A 22,917-nucleotide genomic window follows, 5' to 3' on the forward strand; every position below is an offset into this window, starting at 1 on the left:
ACTGCTGCTGCTAAGTCACTTCAGTCATTTCTGACTCTGTGGGACCCCATAGATGGCAGCCCACCAGGCTCCCCCATCCCTGGGATTCTCCAGGCAAGAATATTGGAGTGGGTTGCCATTTCCTTCTCCAATACATGAAAGTGAGAAATGAAAGTGAAGTCGCTCAGTCGTGTCTGACTCTCAGCAACCCCATGGACTACAGCCCACCAGGCTCCTCCATCCATGGGATTTTCCAGGCAAGAGTACTAGAGTGGGTTGCCATTGCCTTCTCCAGCTTCATCTACTAGTGCTTGGTAACTGGATAGTGACGAACCAGGGCTTACATGTAAGGGATGCTCCTAAGACCTTATTCAACAGTAAGCCCCTTGATATACACCAAGTATATCTTTGCTGCTCACACAATGTCTTATATACTTGGATACTCAACAAATATCTGTAGAATACATGATCAAAGAGTGGGTCAAAAACAAAATACAGAGAATAGAATAATCAAGTAATCTGAAACTCAAGCCAAAAACACAGACAATATGATGGACAGGAAGATTCAGCCACTCCCTAGAATGATTCAGAAGTAACTGACTGCATCAACAACCTAGAAATGCACACAAGCAAGTGCCTAATTGACAACACTTCAAGTGATCTGATTGCTTAGTCCACAGTGGGCCTCCACAAGTTCCAGGTGTCCCAGCAGGAAAGGATAGGGACTTTCCTTGGCCTGGAAGATACAGTAACTTGACCATGAGGATCAGGGTGAGGTATAAGAACAAAAGCAATATCAAGTATGATTATAAACATTTACTGAGCTTCTCTTATGAGCGGTGCCATGTCCTATCCACCTCAGCTCATTCAATCATGAAAACAACCTTCTGAAGGTAACAAGAGTACACAGCTGCTGAGTGGCTTCTAAGAGACTGTTCTTATCCTAACACTTCAGCTCCTCTCCTGTAGGGGATGATACTTCCCAGTCTGCCACCTTGTGGGAGGAGTCAGCTGCCCTGTCTACTGACAGGCTTGGAGAGGTGACATGCTATGGCCAATAATGGCAAGTGAGCAGGCATGAAGTATGGAAATCCAAGCAGAAGTTTTGGAAGATTCCCAAAAGGTCTGGGGGAAATGGCCTGCCCCAAGGAACACTGCCTTTAGGTGGGCCCTAGGGGAGCAGAGTCCCTTGGACTGCAAGGAGATCCTACCAGTCCATTCTGAAGGAGATCAGCCCTGGGATTTCTTTGGAAGGAATGATGCTAAAGCTGAAACTCCAGTACTTTGGCCACCTCATGCGAAGAGTTGACTCATTGGAAAAGACTGATGCTGGGAGGGATTGGAGGCAGGAGGAGAAGGGGACAACAGAGGATGAGATAGCTGGATGGCATCACTGACTCGATGGATGTGAGTCTGAGTGAACTCCGGGAGCTGGTGATGGACAGGGAGGCCTGGTGTGCTGTGATTCATGGGGTCGCAAAGAGTCAGACACGACTGAGCAGCTGAACTGAACTGAGGGGAGCAGAGCTGTAGCCAACATTCAATCTGACACATCATGCAAGACTTTGGGGTTCATGGTTACTACTTAGCAGTAGTAACTTAGCAGTGGCCGAGCCAGGATTCACAGCCAGGGCCTACATGTTCATCCATCACAATCTTCTGTCCTCTTAAGCACATGCCCTATTATTAGAAGATACCCCAAGTCTACTTCTGTTGGGCTTTGTCCCCTCCTTCCTGCAAGTTTGGTCCTATAAGTTCTGGAAGTTGGTTACATGTGCAGAATCTCAGCCCACCACTCCAGGATCTGTATTCTAACAGAATCACTACATATGAGATGTGCTGGTTTAACCCATCTGCATGACTATCTAGCTTCATGACAGGACAAGGTCAAGGGCCATGAACTGGAAATGCACAAGCATCTACTTGTTTTTTAGGAATCAGAGGGAGAGGACCTATGTGTTGTACTATCATTATTGTAAGACTTTCTGGGATTTGCTCTAGACACTAAATAATGCCCTTTGATGGAGCGGCTCACACTCACTGCTGGCTATACTGACCTCTTGTTCACAACCCAGTGGCTTGTTTATTGAACAAATAAACATTAGATCCTATCAGTCCTCATTAGTGGCTGTCAGCCTGTGAAAAAATGACATATCACACTTTTCTTTTCTCTCCTGTTCCAAGATCCCATTATTGGTTTATCACCCTTTTGATGAATGACAGTGATCATTACCATAACAGTAAACACCATAGCTTCCCAAACACAAAGCTATCATCATAATTAGTAGAGGAATATAGCCCATACCCCGGAGAAGGCAATGGCAACCCACTCCAGTACTCTTGCCTGGAGAATCCCATGGACGGAAGAGCCTGGTAGGCTGCAGTCCATGGGGTCGCTAAAAGTCAGACACGACTGAGCGACTTCACTTTCACTTTTCACTTTCATGATTGGAGAAGGAAATGGCAACCCACTCCAGTGTTCTTGCCTGGAGAATCCCAGGGATGGCAGAGCCTGGTGGGCTGCTGTCTATGGGGTCGCACAGAGTCAGACACGACTGAAGAGACTATGCAGCAGCAGCAGCAGCATAGCCCATACCCAGTGCTGCATAGCTGAGAACTCAATATCATGGTCTCCTCTCCACATGGCCCTAAAACCAGTCACGGTGAGCAAGAGTATCCAAGTAGATATGGAAATGAGTAATGACCTTTCAAGACGGTGGATAATTCAGGTGGAACAACCACCACACATCTGACACAGTTTGTCCCCTGTGAAAGCTAAGGTTTTTGACAGGCTGGTTTATGAATAAATTCATGACATGAGACATTTCCAAAATGTCTGTTAAGAACCGTTTCAAAATGAAGTCATCAAAATTACTGCAAAATGTATACTTTAAATTCAAACAGCCGGGGGAAAGAGTGTGCTTGTTATGTAGAATTCATTATCAGTATTTCAGAGTGCAGCCTCTATAAACATTTGTTTAGGATTGCTTTTATGCAATTGTTTGGAACATAAGCAGAGAAAGAGCTGAATGGGAAATTCCGGAAGCCCAGAGCTTGTTCAACTTGTTTTTCTTTCCTGCCTTGTTAGAAAGAAATCATTTCTTTTTCTTCAAATTTTAGTGCAATTGGAAGAATCTGATTTTTTTCTAATTTATCAGTTTATGTTCTTGAGAGTACAGAACATCACTTTAATGTGGGAAATGAGAGTCATACACTAGAGATTTTTCTCTCTCATTATCATGCAGGGGGAAAAAAAAGACCCTTTATTATATGCAAATAACTCTTCATAGGTATCTAATTCACTTATAAATATGTGCACACTCAAAAACTCACATTATACTGATCCTTATGTATTTATCAGCCTGGAGCTGCTAAAGGATGAGATTATATGGTCAAACAATCAAATTAGCCAATTGAGGAGTTTTAGGTCAAAAATATGCTAAGGGGGAAAATAAACTATTCTTAGCATAGGAATGAACTGAGTGGCTGGTTAAGGATTAGAAATATTATGGCTGCACCACAAAGAAGAAATGCTGTACTTGATCTAAAACGAGAAGCTGATTAAAATCTAGTATAACATTAGAATTGAAGAAAATCAATTTGTAAATAATAGAGAATAGAAATCACCATGCTGCTAAGTCACTTCAGTCATGTCCGACTCTGTGCGACCCCATAGACGGCAGCCCACCAGGCTCCCCCGTCCCTGGGATTCTCCAGGCAAGAACACTGGAGTGGGTTGCCATTTCCTTCTCCAATGCATGAAAGGGAAAAGTGAAAGTGAAGTCGCTCAGTCGTGTCTGACTTTTAGCGACCCCATGGACTGCAGCCTACTAGGCTCCTCCATCCATGGGATTTTCCAGGCAAGAGTACTGGAGTGGGGTGCCATTGCCTTCTCCAAGAAATCACCATAGATGCACCCAAAAAGGAAAGGCAAATACTTTAGAGTACATAAAATTTAGTAATATTTATATTCCAAAGAGGTGTCCCATAAACAAAATTAAAATGCAATGAGTTTCAAAATTTTACATCCTGTTAAAAAATTAATAACCCTAATACACAACAATAACAAAAAGATCATAAACTTATTTTTCAAATAACACAGCAAAAAAAAAAGGGAAATGGGCAAAGCACATGAATAGGCAACAATAAAATTCCAAAAATAACCTAAATGCACAACAAGGGGATTGGCTAATAAATTGTGGACATATATTTACATATAAGAAAACAGAATGCTATGTGAGAGTTGGACTATAAAGAAAGCTGAGCACTGAAGAAGTGATGCTTTTGAACTGTGGTGTTGGAGAAGGCTCTTGAGAGTCCCTTGGACTGCAAGGAGATTCAACCAGCCCATCCTAAAGGAAATCAGTTCTGAATATTCATTGGAAGGACTGATGCTGAAGCTGAAACTCCAATACTTTGGCCACCTGATGTGAAGAACTGACTCATTTGAAAAGACTCTAATGCTGGGAAAGATTGAAGGTGGGAGGAGAAGGGGACTACAGAGGTTGGATGGCATCACCAACTCAATGAACATGAGTTTGAGCATACTCTGGGAGGTATGGACAGGGAGGTCTGGCGTGCTGCAGTCCATGGGGTCGCAAAGAGTCGGACACAACCCAGTGACTGAACTGAACTGAACCATTAAAAAATTATAGAAGAATACATATTGATGTGGGAAAATGTTCAGAAAACAGTAAAAAAAAAAAGTCAGATAAGATGAATATTTAAAAGAGATATCCCAAAATATTAACAGTATATATCTCTACATTGTAGAACTACAAGTGTTTTCTTGTCTTTTTGACTTGTACACAAATATTTAACAAAATTTACATTCATTTTATGTTGTTTTTCCATTTGAAAAATGATAACAAACATTGTGAAAACTTTTAAAGGGTTTAAAACTGGCACTGTTTAGAGAAAATATTTTAGCTAAGTGCAAAAGATATTCTTCTCAATCTTATAAAGTTTTGGCCTAAGCCATTGAGGTATGTTGCTTTCAAGAGTAAAGTGAGATAGTATCTTAGAAGAGTGTCTTTACCCTAGGCTGACATTTATCAGGAGCTGTGTTTGTAGGCAAAGGACAATGTTGATTCATAAATATAAGGAGAAAGCTGGACCAGTAGGAGGTTCCTTGTGCTTCATTCAGAGTCTGTGTTTACCACATCAGTGACAGTCTTGCCAGAACACCTGCTCTGTTCTGGACTGAGCTGCTTGACAGAACCAGACTGCTGGGTTTTAGATTGGGTGGTACCTCCTCAACCCTCCTCACTAACTGATTCTACACTGTCAACAGGTTGAGATGGGAGCTAACACATCAACTCAAGTTTACTGCATATGCATCATCCCCCCATCCTCTCACATGAAAACCAACCATCAGGGTAACTGATCAGTAAAACACAAGGAAAAAAATCTCAAAATAAACTACCCTACAATATCAGTGTCTTATGACTGTCATGACCTAACACAAACTTGGTGACTTAAAACAACTCAAATGTATTCTCTTATAGTTCTAGAGACCAGAAGTCTAAGACTCCTTTCACAGGACTAATGTCAGGGTGTCAGCAGACCCGAGCTTTCCCAGGAGGCTCCACAGGGTGGGGGTGGGGGGCAGGCGGCAATCTATCTCCTTGAACTTTTCAGCTTTTTGGGGCTGCTAACATTCCTTGGCTTGTGATCCCTTCCTTGCATCACTCCAATCTTTTGCTTTGTCATCACATCTCCTACTGCCCCACTGGTCTCCCCACTCCCTCTCAGAAGAATCTATTAGGTTTGATGTATCAAACCTAATAGACAGTCCAGGAGAATTTCTCCATGTCCAGAGCCTTCATTTAAATACATTTGCAAAGGGTAGTTCTATTCCTGGGCTTCCTCTGTGGCTCAGCAGTAAAGAATCTGCCTGCAGGAGCCACAGGAGATGCAGGTTAGATTTCCTAGGTTACAAAAATCCCCTGGAGGAGGGCATGGCAACCCACTCCAGTATTCTTGCCTGGAGAATTCCAGGGACACAGGAGCCCAGCAGTCTACAGTCCATAGGGTCGCAAAGAGTCAGACATGACTCAAGTGACTTAGCACAGTACAGTTCTATTCCTAGTTTTCTAAGGAATCTCTATCCTGTTCTTCTGGAGAAGGCCATGGCACCCCACTCCAGTACTCTTGCCTGAAAAATCCCATGAATGGAGGAACCTGGTAGGCTGCAGTCCATGGGTCGTGATGAGTCGGACACGACTGAGCGACTTCACTTTCACTTTTCACTGTCATGCATTGGAGGAGGAAATGGCAACCCACTCCAGTGTTCTTGCCTGGAGAATCCCAGGGACGGCAGAGCCTGGTGGGCTGCCGTCTATGGGGTCGCACAGAGTCAGACATGACTGAAGTGACTTACCAGCAGCAGCACCATACTGTTCTTCATAATGGCTGTATCAATTTACATTCCCATCAACAGTGCAAAAGGTTCCCTTTTCTGCACATCCTCTCCAGCAATGATTGTTTGTAGACTTTTTCATGATGGCCATTCTGACCAGTGTAAGGTGACTCCTCATGGCAGTTTAGATTTGCATTTCTCTAATAATGAGCCATGTTGGGCATCTTTTCATGTGTTTATTAGCCATCTGTACCATGAGGAAACCATAAATGAAAAAGACACATGTACCCCAATGTTCATTACAGCACTATTTATAATATCTAGGATAGGGAAGCAACGTAAGTATCCATCGAGAGATGAACTGATAAAGAAGGTGTGGTATGTATACATAATGGAATATTAGCCATAAAAGGGAACATATTTGAGTCAATTCTAATTAGCTGGATGAACCTAGCACCTATTGTAAAGAGTGAAGTAAGTCAGAAAGAGAAAAACAAATATTGTATACTAATGCATATATATATATATATGGAATCTAGACAGATGGTACTGATGAAACTATATGCAGGGCAGAAGGCAATGGCACCCCACTCCAGTACTCTTGCCTGGAAAATCCCATGGGTGGAGGAGCCTGGAAGACTGCAGTCCATGGGGTCGCTAAGAGTTGGACAGGACTAAGCGACTTCACTTTCACTTTTCCCTTTCATGCATTGGAGAAGGAAATGGCAACCCACTCCAGTGTTCTTGCCTGGAGAAACCCAGGGACCGGGGAGCCTGGTGGGCTGATGTCTATGGGGTCGCACAGAGTCGGACACGACTGAAGTGACTTAGCTGTAGCAGTATGGATGTTAGAGTTGGCCTGTGAAGAAAGCTGAGTGCTGAAGAATTGATGCTGTTGAACTGTGGTGTTGGAGAAGATTCTTGAGAGTCCCTTGAACTGCAAGGAGATTCAACCAGTCCATTCAAAAGGAGATCAGTCCTGGATGTTCTTTGGAAGGAATGATGCTAAAGCTGAAACTCCAGTACTTTGGCCACCTCATGCGAAGAGTTGACTCATTGGAAAAGACTCTGATGCTGGGAGGGATTGGGGGCAGGAGGAGAAGGGGACAACAGAGGATGAGATGGCTGGATGGCATCACCGACTTGATGGACATGAGTTTGGGTGAACTCCGGGAGTTGGTGTTGGACAGGGAGGCCTGGCGTGCTGCAGTTCATGGGGTTGCAAAGAGTTGGACATGACTGAGCAACTGAACCGGAAAAGGCAATGGCAACCCACTCCAGTACTCTTGCCTGGAAAATCCCATGGATGGAGGAGCCTGGTAGGCTGCAGTCCATGGAGTCGCTTAGAGTCGGACACGACTGAGTGACTTTACTTTCACTTTTCACTTTCATGCATTGGAGGAGGAAATGGCAACCCACTCCAGTGTTCTTGCCTGGAGAATCCCAGGGACGGCAGAGCCTGGTGGGCTGCCCTCTGTGGGGTTACACAGAGTCAGACACAACTGAAGCGACTTAGCTTAGTAGAGCAACTGAACTGAACTGAACTGAACTGAATAGAGATACAGACTAGTGGATATAGTGGAGGAAGGAGAGGTTGAGATGAATTGAGAGAGTGACATGGAAATAAATATATCATCATATGTAAAATAGATAACCAGTGGGAATTTGCTGTATGATGCAGAGAGCTCAACCTGGTGCTCCGTGATATCCTAGAAGGGCGGGATGGGGTGGGAGGTGGGAGGGAGGTTCAGGAGGGAGGGAACATAGGTATGCCTATGGTTGATTCATGCTGATGTATAGCAGAAACCATTACAACATTGTAAAGCAATCATCCCCCAATTAGAAATGAATAAAAAATAAATAAATATATTTGCAAAATCTCTTTGGCCACATAAGAAAATATTCAGAGGCTCTGGGAGTGAACAAGTCCCAGCCCACAGAATTCCTCTTCTTAGAGCAGCAACTCGGTACATTTTTATTGATGTTTTAAAGTCCTGACACGCTACGATTCTCTTCAGAAGCACTAAATTGAAAGTAAGTCAGATAAGTGGGCTTCTGAGAGGAAAAGAACTATTCATTCTTGAACTTCCTGTTGTTTCCCCAAGTCTCCAAGAAGGGATGCACAGCTGAAAACACGTATGTTTTTAAGAACAATTACAGCCCAACTGCCATCTGGCAGATACAGATGTGATCAGTGGCTCCTGCTTAAAAAATGCAAACGATGCCTTTGCTTCCGTGTGGCCTGTCTCTGCCAAGAAGGCAGTGAAAGGAAGAGAACGCCCCACTGCCAAGTGTGCCACCCCAATCGCCCACCCAGGCCCGGGAAAACAACAGAGGGTGACCACAGCCGCCAGTGGAGGTGACTAAAAATCTGTAAAGGCAAACATGGAGCCTTCAGGTTCCTTAATGCAGCAGGGTCATGCGACAAGGCTGATCATGCCCAAGATGGAGATGTCCCTACCACTGCCACACCCACAAGTGACCCACGGCGGGCCTCCAGGCTGCCCCTTCTCCTTCTCCTCATCATCTAGAAAGGTGACACATTTGTGTGTCTGTGATCATGAAACCACTGAGTTGTTTGGGGAGTTGGTAATCACTAGTGTAACTACTTGGAGAAGGCGATGGCACCCTACTCCAGTACTCTTGCCTGGCAAATCCCATGGACGGAGGAGCCTGGTGGGCTGCAGTCCGTGGGGTCGCTAAGAGTTGGGCATGACTGAGTGACTTTACTTTCACTTTTCACGTTCATGCATTGGAGAAGGAAATGGCAACCCACTCCAGTGTTCTTGCCTGGAGAATCCCAGGGACGGAGGAGCCTAGTGGGCTGCCGTCTATGGGGTCACAGAGAGTCAGACACGACTGAAGCGACTTAGCAGCAGCAGCAGCAGTGTAACCACTTACTGAAACGAAAAATAAGACAAAAACACTGAACTCTGACTTGGAGAGATTGGGAAGGAAGGGAGAGAGGAAGGGGAGAATGGAAGCCTGTATCTGGACCCTTCAGTTTCACTGGAGAAAATCACACAGCTGGGAGGATCTGTGTCACAGTAAACATGGGGTCCAGGCTTCCCTGTGGCTCAGTGGTAAAGAATCTGCCTGAAATGCAGGAGACCCAGGTTCAATCCCTGGGTTGGGAAGATTCCCTGGAGAAGAAAATGGCACCTCACTCCAATATTCATGCCTGGGAAATGCCATGGACAGAGAAGCCTGGTCGGCTACAGTCCATGGGGTCACAAGAGTCGGACACAACTTAGTGACTAAACCACCACCACAAACACAGGCACTTACCTACCCAGCTCCATCCCAGTGCAGGTCATGGTCTTTTCACCTTTTCTAACCTCCCAAGCCTCAGGCCCCTCACTCTCAGGAGCCGATCTGCACTCCCTCTTTAGAAAAAGGAGGAGAAAAGAGTGAAAAAGTGCCTTTACCCATCTCACCACCATCACCAAGTCTCCAAACACTCCAGGATCAGGTCCCTCCTTCCCTCACTTGACATGTTACACGAGGCCCTCCTCCAGCTCTGTCCACAGCAAGACGGGGTGTGAAGATCAGAGTGTGCAGGTGGCCTTGCTGATGCTGAGTCTGGTTCAGAGTCAGAAAAACCCAAAGTCTGCCAACCTCCTTTAAATGGAAGCACAGAGGCTATTCTTCCCGAGGGTGAGAAAGCCTGGGGACGAGGTTCTGAGAGGAGTGAGGCTTCTTCCACTCCAGCCTTTGTCCTGCTACCTGATCCCTCCTGGGTCCCTGTCTACTCAGTGGTCACCGATTCTCACCATTTGCATATGCTCTGGCCCCTCACTGAGCAGGGTTCCCCCTGGATCCCATCACCTCCCATTACTGACCCATTTCTCCCCATTCCCAGTAAACCTGCACTGAGGAGACGCCAGCATCCAGGCTGGTGTCTTCTTCCCTAGTCGCTCCACCTCCCACCCCAGGGTACTTCCTGCCCCCATCCTCTTGACATTTTGCCACTGATGGCCACTGCTTCTCATTTGCCTTTTCTGAGTCATATTTCTGGGCTGGATCTCAAAATGTTGGTGTTCTCCGGGATTCTCACTCAGGCTCTTCTCTCATCTTACTGTACACTTGCTCTTAGAGGTGCTGGCCACACCCTGGCCCAGATGACGGTATATCAACCAGCTCTCCACCAGCTGGACCCAAGCCTGTCCTCTGAGCTCCACATCTACTCTTCCATTTGCTGTTTGATACTCCACTCAGATGCATTCACAGCATCTCAAACTGACCAGGGCCACACCTGAGCCTATGCTTTCTCCTCACTCACCCCTAAACTGCTCCAACTCCAGTGGCCCTTGTATCAGGGAAAAGCACATCCACCCAGCCTTCCACACTAGACTCCCTCAAACACATCTCGAATTGGCTCCCTTTCCCCAGCTGCACTGTTTGGCAGTCCAAGCTCCCATCCTTTCTCCTGGGAGTGGTAATGACCTCCTAATGGCTTTCGAGAACCCCATCTCGCTCCCCTCAAATCCATCTTCTACTCTGATACCTCCTTATCTTCCGAAAACGACATGATCACATGACTCCTTTGCTTAAATATTTTAATAACTGCCCAAAGGCTTTTGAACAAAACGTAACCTTAATTCGAGCGAACCATCTCTCTCTAACGGGCCCCATCTACTTCTCCAGTCCTGTCTGTTTCATTCTTCTTTCTCTGGGCTGATCCCTTCTGTTTGCTCGTCCACCTCCCCTGTTCATCCTGTTTCCTGGCCTGTGAGGCTGACCAGTCCTGGGGCATCGCCAAGCTGCCCACACCCTCTGACTTCTGCAGGCTCAGGGCAGTGGGAGCCCCCACAGACGATCAGAGGAAGGAAGGAGAGTCGAGGCAGTCACTAACCCCCGGCTCATTTCCTGATGAGTTTCCTTAGCTTGCTGCATTTGCCAACCAAAGATTACTCCTCCTAGGAAGTAGGCCTCTCCTTCCAGGTGCTGGGACGCACTACATCCTCACCTGGACAGTGACAAGGCAACCATCACAGGACTCGGGGCACTGCCCAGCCTTTGTGCTTTCTTGACATCCAGCCCACACCTTCAAAAATAGTGCCTTTATTAAACACTCCAGGCATTTTCTCATCCATGAGCACCATCTACTTCCTGTAGGGATTCTGCCTGGTGTATCCTCGTCCTCAGTACTCCTGCCCTCTGACCTTTTCTCCAAACATTCAGCCTCACCACAGCTGAGGCTGGTCCTTGTGCTCCACCTGACCCACAGGCTTGACTAAATGCTCCACTGTGCACTCCCAGTATGCAATCTCCTCTGCCAATGACACACTCCACAGCACTCCATTACTGATGTATCCCTTTAATTAGCTCCACAAAGACAGGGACCATGTCGGTGGCACCCGACTCCTCCAGTGCCTGGCACCCAGCAGATGTTCAATCAGTACACGTTGACCAACACACACTCATTTCTCCAAGTTTGAGATCAAACCCAGTCAATCCCAAGGAAAATCAATCCTGAATATTCATTGAAAGGACTGATGATATAGCTAAAGCTCCAATACTTTGGCCACCTGATACGAACAGCTGACTCATTGGAAAAGACCCTGATGCTGGATACTGTGAAAGATTGAGGGCAGGAGGAGAAGAGGGTAACAAAGGATGAAATGGTTGGATGGCACCACCAACTCAATGGACAAGAGTTTGAGCAAACTCTGGGAGATGGTGAAGGACAGGGAAGCCTGGTGTGCTTCAGTCCATGGGTTGCAAAGAGTTGGACACAACTTAGTGACTAAACAACAACATACTCATTTCTCCAAGTTTACCTAGTGGATAACCTGATTGATATTGTTGCTACACAAATAGCTTTGGATGACCTTGGATAAAAAGTGACATCATTCATTTCCAAATTCCAGAGGTAGTCAAAACTCATCCTTCATTTTGACAGTCATGAAATCCAAAAAATTTATGAGTGCTAGGATATATATAAATAGATTTGAGGGTTAGATTCCAATTAGGTTCATCTTCATAAGAAATTAGTCTTGCATAGCAGACCCAAAGTAATATATAATGAAAAGCATTATAAATATTTGATTAGTGGTTTATTATTATTGAACTCTGTTGACCACATAACCCTATGGTGTCCAAATTCTTAAGTCTATGTCCTACAAGCCTGTAGTCCAAACATAGGTTCTCATACCTGCCTCCTTCCAGGTCGGCCTCCTGAGCCTTTTGATAGCTACTAGGGAACTGGTTGGAGAAGGCAATGGCACCCCACTCCAGTACTCTTGCCTGGAGAATCCCATGGACGGAGGAGCCTGGTGGGCTGCAGTCCATGGGGTCGCGAAGAGTCGGACACGACTGAGAGACTTCACTTTCACTTTTCACTTTCATGCATTGGAGAAGGAAATAGCAACCCACTCCAGTGTTCTTGCCTGGAGAATCCCAGGGATGGCGGAGCCTGGTGGGCTGCCGTCTATGGGGCCGCACAGAGTCGGACACGACTGACGTGACTTAGCAGCAGCAGCAGCAGCAGCAGGGAACTGGTTCTTGTCCTTGATCTTTTTGCTTTTTCCAATTGTATTTGTTTTTTTGTTTTTCATTTTTATTGGGATACAGTTGACTTACAGTATTGTGCTATGTCCTTGGTTTTTTGATCACCCTTAACTACTGTCAACCTAATCGCAGGTTCTCGAGCCTCCCACCCTCACACTCTCTGGGGGACAGTTCTCCTGTCCACACCCCTTGGAAAGTTTCAGTCCTCTCCCTAGACCAGAGGAGTGGGATGGAGGAGTTGGCAGGGAGACTCAAGAAGGAGGGAGATATGTGTACATATAGCTATTCACTTCACTGTACAGCAGAAATTAACACAATATTGTAAAGCAACTATATCTCGATTTTTAAAAATAGGAAAAAATACGCAAAAGATTTGAAGGGACATCTACCTAAAATATATATAAAAATAGCTAGTAAGCACATGAAAAGATATTCAACAGAATGTCTTTCAGTTCAGTTCAGTTCACTCAGTCGTGTCCGACTCTTTGCGACCCCATGAATAGCAGCATGCCAGGCGTCCCTGTCCATCACCAACTCCTGGAGTTCACTCAGACTCACATCCATCTAGTCAGTGACACCATCCAGCCATCTCATCCTCTGTTGTCCCCTTTTTCTCCTGCCCCTAATCCCTCCCAGCATCAGAGTCTTTTCCAATGAGTCAACTCTTCGCATGAGGTGGCCAAAGTACTGGAGTTTCAGCTTTAGCATCATTCCTTCCAATGAACACCCAGGACTGATCTCCTTTAGAATGGACTGGTTGGATCTCCTTTTGTCCAAGGGACTCTCAAGAGTCTTCTCCAACACCACAATTCAAAAGCATCAATTCTTCGGCACTTAGCTTTCTTCACAGTCCAACTCTCACATCCATATATGACCACTGGAAAAACCATAGCCTTGACTAGACAGACCTTTGGTGGCAATGTAATGTCTCTGCTTTTCAATATGCTATCTAGGTTGGCCATAACTTTCCTTCCAAGGAGTAAGCATCTTTTAATTTCATGGCTGCAATGTCTTTTGGGAAATGCAAATTAAAACCACCCTGAGATACCACTTCATACCCAGTAGAATGGCTGTAACAGATAAGATAAACAGTATCAGTGTTGACAAGGATGTGGAGACATTGAAATCCTTACAACACAGCTGGTGGGAATGTAAAATGGTGCACTTCTATTTTGGAAACAGTTTGATGGCTTCTTAAAAAGGTGCACATAAGTTTACCACATGACACAGCATGTCTGCTCCTCAGTACAGACCCAAGAAAAATGAAAATACATCTCCACACAAAAACTTGTACACAAATTTTCATAGCAGTATTATTCATAGCCAAAAGCGGAAACCATCCAAATGTCCATCAACTGGAGAGTGAGTAAACAACGTGTGGTCCCTCCGTATGATAGGATATATTTGGCAATAAAAAGGAATGAAGGATTGATGTGTGCTACAACATGGAGGAACTTTAAAAACACTACCGTTTGTGAGAGAAACCAGTCAGTAGACCATAAATTGTGTGAAATACACAGAAAAGACCTCTATAAAAGCAGGAGAGTACAATTCACAAACATAGAAAACAAACTTATGGTCACCAAAGGGAAGGAGGAGAGGGATTAACAGATATACATGATGATATATAAAACAGATGAACAACAAGGACCTACTGTATAGCACAGGGAACTATATTCAATATCCTGTAATAACCTGTAATGAAAGAGGCAACAGAGGATGAGACGGTTGGATGGCATCACCAACTGAGTGGACATGAGTTTGAGCAAACTCCAGGACATAGTGAAGGACAGGGAAGCCTGGGATGCTGAAGTTCATGGGGGTGGCAAAGAGTCAGATATGATTTAGCAACTGAACAACAACAACCTATAATGGAAAAAAAAAAAAAATATATATATATATATAATATATGTGTAATATATATATAAATAAGTGAAACACTTTGAAACTAACACAACACCTGAAATTAACACAACATTGTAAATCAACTATACTTCAATAAAGAATGTTTTCAATTAAAAAAAATAGTTGAGTAGAGTTTGTTGCTGAAGCCTAGAGGCTGACAGTGGGGATGCGGAGTGAATGCAAATAAACATGAGAAATACTTTTGGGTGGTGGAGAAATGTTTTGCTAAAATATTTCTAAAAGTTGGACTGTGGTGGTATTTGTACAACTCTGTAAACTTACTAAAAATCAATGAATTGTACTTAAAACAAGAGAGTCATGTGCTATGTAAATTATGCCTCAAAAAAAATGCGAACAATATAATTAAATTAAAATACAATTAAAAAGTAGATAAACAGACAATAAAATGAGCCTTGTGATTACCCAGTACAGACCCCACCTTGCCTTGGACTACAGTCAACCAATGCGTGTCTGCGTCCCCATTGAGACTAGTGCTTCTTGCCATCTGGCATTTCCATTTTTGTTATATCCACAGCAGAGTCTCTTGACTACAGTGAGCATGCAATAATTATTTGTTGAATTGAACTCCAGTGAAAGTTTAAAAAGGCATTTTTCTGGACATCAAAAGAATGCTTTAAAAAAAAAAAAGTTTTCACAAAATGCTTCCCCTCAGCATCCCCATGTAGGTGATGCAGGAAAGTGTGATGACGTGGGTGTGAGAAGCAGATATGACATTTAGCTAAAGACCCAGCAAGTCTGTCTTTGGGGAAAAAAATACAGCAGCAGTGAGTGTGCGTCGCTTCCTGATTTCGAGCCAGATGACGGTGGCGCTCCAGAAGGGGCAGCCATCCGTCCCCACTCCACAATGCCAGAGGCTGCTGGCTCCTCTGCTAAAACTGTCAGATTACACCCCACATGGCTGAGCATGTGGACAAAAAAGACAGCTGAAGCTGCTTTTAAGTTTAGTCTGAGTGTTATCGTGCTTCTGTTTGTGGGACATGGAAGAATAGAGAATCCCACTCAGGAACTTGTGATGGGTCCTGATGAAGCTGGGACTGGACCCATCACAAGTCCCTGAATGGGATCGCACACCCCCAGGACTGCACCCAGGAGGGTTTGCTGTTGTTCAGTCACTAAGTCATGTCAGACTATTTGCGACCCCATGGACTATAGCCCACCAGGTCCCTCTGTCCATGGGATTCTAGAGAATACTGGAGTGGGCTGCCATTTCCTTCCCCAGGGGACTTTACTGACCCAGGGATCAAACCTGTGTCTCTTGCATTCTGGATGGTCTCCTGTATTGCAGGCAGATGCTGTAAGCTGAGCCACAGGGAAGCCTGAGGTTGATAATCTTGACTCCTAAGTACCACCCTATTACCTCACCAGCAATCCATCAGAAGAATGTCCATGAGCTGACCAGGCCCCCTACAATGCTCACCCCTAATATTGACTTTAAAAACTCTTCCCTGAAAGCCAGCAGGGAGCTGAGTTCTTCTGAGAATAAACTGCCCATTCTCCTTGCTTGACCCTGTAATAAACACCGTGTTAGTAGATTAATTTTATTGTAATTTGCACAAGTGGACTCAAGGTCGGTTCCATAACATCATATATCAGCCAGAACCCCAAAATCAGTATCTGCAGCTCTGCATTTTAGAGAGCCATCACTTTAAGTGAGCATTTCTTTTTAAAACTTTTACCCTTCATAAATAAATCCTGGCTTCATGCACTAAAGTATCTGATACCTACCAAGAGCTTAATAATGCTTGTTGAATTTTAATTCACTTAGTTATTCCCACAAATTCACCAACATGAATCATGAAGAAAAAACATAACAAGACTTCAATTTCACCCCAAAATGAGCCTAAACAAGGACAGAATCTTTTTTATAGGAACTGGGAAGGGGGCTTGAAATTGTGGCAGAGCTGGTGGGTCAAGAAGGGAGAGGAAGAGTCCAGGAAAGAGAAGAGAAGAAGGGAGGATGAAGTCAGTGCACCTGAGAGAGAGACTGAGAGAGCCTGCAAACCAGAGGGCAACCAGCTCAGCTGTGGGTCATTCTTCAAGCCTGCCTTACTTTCTCATCTTGAGAAATCTGTAACCCCCACCTAGCTCTTGATGCTGAGCCAAACAGAGTAGGTTTCCTGATCACTCATATAGTGTCTCACACAGGAGAGGCCTCTGGGTCCCTACAAGTCCACTTGGTCTTGGATATGACTCACTATGTTCTCCACTTGAAGCATCAGCACTCCAGTGAAAACAGAGCATCCCTTCTCTGTCCCCCAGTTTCCTAGTACTGGAGAATAGAAGACGGCTTATAGGGAGAAGAACCATAGATCAAGAAAAGGTTTTAAGGTGTCTATGGAAAATGTCATTGACTAAATAGGGAGTGAAGCTTTATTTATTTATTTTTAATTTAACTGCAGCATCACTGACTCAATGGACATGAATTTGAGCAAACTCGAGGAGATACTGAAGGGCAGCGAGGCCTAGTGTGCTACAGTCCATGGGGTTGCAAAGAGTTGGACACAACTTGAGTGACTGAACAATAATTAGCTTGAGAAATGACTTTGAGAGTTCCAAGTGGATACATCTAGTCAACTGAAACTCGGTTAAAGCTAGATGCAGTAAGCAATGGGCATGCATGTTACCATCCACGAAAAGAGCAGAGAATAAAGACAGATGAGAGACTGGGCCTGAGCATTAAGAAATTCTAACACTGAAAGGCTGTACATGAGCTGGTAAAGCAGAATGAGATAGAGACCAGAAAAACGCGAGAAAGCAGAAGAGTAAGAGAAGCTGGAAGCCAAAGGAAGAGACTGTTGCAATGAGGAAAGAGAGGTCACTGGTGTTGAACAAGACTGTGAGGAGGGAGAACGGCCCACTACATGTAGCAGGAAGCCACTGGTGACTTTGCAATAGACTGAAGGGAAAGGGCTGATGGGTGTAGGCAGATTGGGTGTTGAGTGAATACAAGGTAAGAACATGGGGCCAATCAATGTCGACATATTTTTAGAGAAAACTGACTTTGAAGTGCAAAAAGAGAGAAAAGAGGATAACAGAAAGTGAAGTAATAAGCAAAGAGCAAATTTGTATGAAAATATAGCCAAATATACACTAAAAAGTATAATAAAAATGATGGTCAAACCAGCAGAAATGAAATACTATTTCATTCCATAGAACACTAGAGAATGAATGAATCTGAAGCCAAATCTCTTTGACCTAAAGACTATGGTTGGTCAAGGGAACAGAAGTCCAGGAGATTGAACATATGGGCATCAGTCTAAATAACTGGCACATGAAGACCAGTTGGCGGGGCAGGCCTGATTCATCAAATCTTTAGGACACCTGTACTTTTCCAGTGGTCACACAGACACAGTTGATATCCACTGCTGCCACAAAGCAACCATCTCATCCAAGAGGAAGCAAACAGCAAAGGCCCTAATGAGCATCTGTTTACCAGAATGCAACTGAAGTGTGCTGAAGATAGCTTTAGTTGTGCCCCCAAACTAGGGGCCAGATGTGCTGGAGAAGACTCTTGAGTACCCTGGTCTGCAAGGAGATCAAATCAGTCAATCCTAAAGGAAATCAACCCTGCATAGTCACTAGAAGGACTTATGCTGTCTGAAGCTCCAATACTTTGGCCACCTGATGCGAAGTGCTGACTCCCTGGAAAAGATCTGGATGCTGAGAAAGACTGAAGGCAAAAGGAGAAGGAAACAGCAGAAGATGAGATGGTTAGATGGCATCACCACCTCAATGGACATGAATTTGAGCAAACTCCAAGAGATAGTGGAGGACAGGGAACCTGCGGTGCTGCAGTCCATGGGGTTGCCAAGAGTCAGGCATGACTTAGCGGAATGGGACAACAACAAAATGCTTCAAGCTGTGCAAGTGTCAGTGAAATCTTAAGAACAACCAGTGTGGCAGCCCCACCTTTTGGTATAGTAGAGAAAGGACCAAAGCTAGAAGTGCTGAAATCTCTCCTGAAAAGACATGCTATGAAACAAGAAAGACTGCTTTCTTTCAGTTACAGTTAATCCCCATTTTATTTTTATTTTTTTAATATTATTTTTCTTGTTTTTTACTTTTTTTTTTTTTTGTCTTCAGTGTCCAGCACATGAGATCTTAGTTCCCTGACCAGGGATAGAACCTGATCCCCCTGCTTTGGAAAGGTGGAATCTTAATCACTGGACCACCAGGGAAGTTCCTTAATCCCTATTTTAAAAGCTTACATAAAGTTGTGCACAGATGAGGAGGGAGCTGGTTATCTCTATTGTGTTCATATGAAAGCCTTAGAAGTAACTGATGAATAAACAGTGAGATGTTGATAATTTGGCTAATCTTGAGGAAGAGGATAAAATGGAAGAACATGAGATGTTGACCTATAGACATGATTAACTTTGAACCACATCCTTGCAGCTGTTCAGTTCAGTTCAGTTCAGTCGCTTAGTCGTGTCTGACTCTTTGGGACCCCATGAACCACAGCACGCCAGGCCTCCCTCTCCATCACAAACTCCCAGAGTGCACCCAAACCCATGTCCATCGAATTAGTGATGCCATCCCACCATCTCAGCCTCTGTTGTCCCCTTCTCCTCCTGCCCTCAATCTTTCCAAGCATCAGGGTCTTTTCAAATGAGTCAGTTCTTCGCATCATGTGGACGAAGTATCTGAGTTTCAGCTTCAACATCAGTCCTTCCAATGAACACCCAGGACTGATCTTCTTTAGGATGGACTGGTTGGATCTCCTTGCAGTCCAAGGGACTCTCAAGAGTCTTCTCCAACACCACAGTTCAAAAGCATCAATTTTTCTGCACTCAACTTTTTTTATAGTCCAACTCGCACATCCATACATGACCACTGGAAAAACCATAGCCTTGACTAGACTGACCTTTCTTGGCAAAGTAATGTCTCTGCTTTTTAATATGCTGTCTAGGTTGGTCATAACTTTCTTTCCAAGGAGTAAGTGTCTTTTAATTTCACAGCTGCAATCACCATCTGCAGTGATTTTGGAGCCCAGAAAAATATAGCTGTCTCCACTGTTTCCCCATCTATTTTCCATGAAGTGATGGGACGGGATGCCATGATCTTAGTTTTCTGAATGTTGAGCTTTAAGCCAACTTTTTCACTCTCCTCTTTCACTTTCATCAAGAGGCTGTTTAGTTCTTCTTCACTTTCTGCCATAGGTGTGATGTCATCTCCATATCTGAGGTTATTGATACTTCTCCCAGCAATCTTGATTCCAGCTTGTGCTTCCTCCAGCCCAGCATTTCTCATGATGTACTCTGCATATAAGTTAAATAAGCAGCATGATAATATACAGCCTTGACATACTTCTTTTCCTATTTGGAACCAGTCTGTTGTTCCATGTCCAGTTCTTACTGTTGCTTCCTGACCTACATACAGGTTTCTCCAGAGGCAGGTCAGCTGTACAGGCAAAAATAAGAACACTAGAATTGGGACTTCCCTGATGGTACATTGGATAAGAATCTGCCTACCAATGCAGGGGACCCGGATTCAATCTGGGAAGATCCCACGTGCTGAGGAGCAACTAAGTCTGAGCACCACAACTACTAAAGCCCTTCCTCTCCACAATGAAGAGTAGCAGTTGCCCGCCCCCACTCTCCACATCTAGATAAAGCCTGGGTGCAGCAACAGAGACCCAGCACAGCCAAAAGTGAATAAACAATTTTTTTATTAAAAGAAAAAAAAAAAAAACTAAGACCATCCAAAAGAGGCAACAAAGCAAGCTAGGTAACAGGAGGTAAGCCAGATAACTGCAATGTCCAGGCTTCACAAACTAACCATCAATTATTTAATGGTAATGGAAACTAATAGGAAGGTCCATTGATCTCAGATTCTTATGAATGGAAAACAGCAATTCCTGAGACAACTGAATGCTTAAAAATGTGATGATAATGTACAGGGGCTTCCCAGGTGGCACTAGGGGTAAAGAATCTGCCCGACACTCCAGGAGACATAAGTTTGATCCCTGGGTTGGGAATATCCGCTGGAGGAGGAAATAGCAACCCATGCCAGTGTTCTTGCCTGAGAAATCCCATGGACAGAGGAGCCTGGAGGGACACAGTCCATAGAGTTGCAAAGGGTCGGACATGACTGAAGCAACTTAACACAAATAAAGACAAGTAATTGAGAGGATACATAGCAAATCTTCTAAACATGACTTGAAGGAAAATGCTCAAATGCTGCAGCCCTGTGATGGAGGCAAATAGTTAAAACTGAAGGTTTAGGGGCCAAGTGGTGCAAAGAGATCAACCAGCATCAACCTCAACCTTCAAGTTGTGGCCATTTTGTTGATTCCTAGTTACAAAACAAACAAACAAACAAAAAAGCAACATGAATTTGAGTAAATTCCAGGAGATAATGGAGGACAACAGAGCTTAGCATGCTGCAGTCCATGGGGTCGCAGAGAGTCGGACACGGCTCAGTGACTCAACAACAACAATACAACAACTTCAACCTAAGCTGTATTGGTGTACCAGGAGGAGCCTACTGCTGGGGAATTTCCTCAGGACAACTAGGAATGGACAGGCTGACAGAAGATAAGGCTGTTTTCACCCAGCAGGCTCCCCTCCTGGAGCCTACAACCTGGGCTGGCACAAATAATGCTACTAAGACAGGCTGCTCCCACTCTGAGACTCAGGACCCCATTCAGTACAGAGGAACAAATGGAGGTGCCTTTATCTCCAGGATAAGACCAACTTCTGGTGGAAAAAAATGAAAAGATAAAATTCTCCAACACTAATCAAATCTCTTCCACTTAATGAGCACCAGAGTCTTCTAGGGCATCTGAGATGATGTCTGTCTTACAAAAGAAATCCCTGGAGACTGCCAGCGAGGGCCGTGTGACAGACACTAAGCTGTGTTTCCTTTTCCAGGGTATTTTCATTTGCATTAAGACCATTTGACTGGTTGTTTACAACAACTTCACGAGGTAAACATGGGAATCAGTATGAGCCAGATTTCAGGGATTTGGGTCAAAAATACTGGTCCTGAGTTGGAAGATATGGGTTCAACCTGAACATTCACCTCAAGTGTTCTTGGGTGGTTTTTTCCAACCTTCCTGATTCTGTTTGCTTATCTGTAAAGGGCAGAGAGCTGTGAAATAAAGGATTTTTATGTGAGTTAAATGTGATCATCAAAGATGATACTGCAGCACCTGACACAATGGAAGTTCCCAATAGACTGTAACTAGCACTCTTATCCATCCATCCATCCATCCATCCATGCATCCATCAGGTGCTCAGTCACGCCTGACTCTTTGCAACCTCATGGACTGTAACCCGCCAGGCTCCTCTGTCCATGGGATTTTCCAAGCAAGAATACTGGAGTGGGTTGCCATTCCCTCCCCCACAGGATCGTCTCAATCCAGGGATTAAACCCACATCTCCTTTGTCTCCTGCATTGGCAGGTGGACTCTTTACTGCTTGAGCCATTGGGGAAGTCCCGTGTTCATCCTTATCCCTATCACCACAGATAAGGCCACCCGGTTAGAGCTCCTAAGATCCAATCAGGAATAGAGAGTGCAGTTCTGAGCTCCGCACCTCCACCCCCAGTTTATCATTTCTTCCAATTTACCATGAAAACAACTTAAAAAGCAGCAAAAGAAGTTTTATTCAAGGGTCAAGCTCTTATTTTAAATGTGTACTTTTTAAGTTTTTATTGGAGTACAGTTGCTTTACCATGTTTTGTTACTTTCTGCTACACAGCAAAATGCATCAGTTATACATATACATATATGCTGAAGCTGAAACTCCAATAATTTGGCTACCTGATGGGAAGAACTGACTCACTGGGAAAGACCCTGATGCTGGGAAAGATTGAAGGCAGGAGAAGGGGATGACTGAAGATGAGATGGTTGGATGGCCTCACTGACTCGATGAACATGAGTTTGAGCAAGCCCTGGGAGATGGTGATGGACAGGGAAGCCTGGCCTGCTGCAGTCCATGGGGTCGCAAAGAGTCAGACACAACTGAGACACTGAACTGAACTGATATCCCCTCTTTTTTAGATTTCCTCCCCATTTCAGTCAAGCATTGAGTAGAGTTCCCTGTGTTATACAGTAGGTTCTCATTAGTTATAAATGTGTATTTTAAATAAATGGAAGCCAGAGGCCTACAGAGAGAGTGGTAGTGTGGCTTGAA

General features: G+C 44.4%; 1 protein-coding gene and 1 non-coding gene across 2 annotated transcripts in view; one reads left to right on the forward strand and one right to left on the reverse strand.

Annotated features, from left to right (window-relative positions):
• The window catches only part of LOC112586668 (Down syndrome cell adhesion molecule-like), a 232,426-nt gene that overhangs the window by 175,114 nt on the left and 34,395 nt on the right, over positions 1 to 22,917 (reverse strand). The window lies entirely within an intron of this gene.
• On the forward strand, positions 9,407 to 9,478 carry TRNAF-GAA. The gene has a single exon. It is a non-coding gene; the product is annotated as a tRNA-Phe (tRNA).

Source organism: Bubalus bubalis, chromosome 1 (genome assembly GCF_019923935.1).
Source record: "Bubalus bubalis isolate 160015118507 breed Murrah chromosome 1, NDDB_SH_1, whole genome shotgun sequence".
NCBI classification, from domain to species: domain Eukaryota; kingdom Metazoa; phylum Chordata; class Mammalia; order Artiodactyla; family Bovidae; genus Bubalus; species Bubalus bubalis.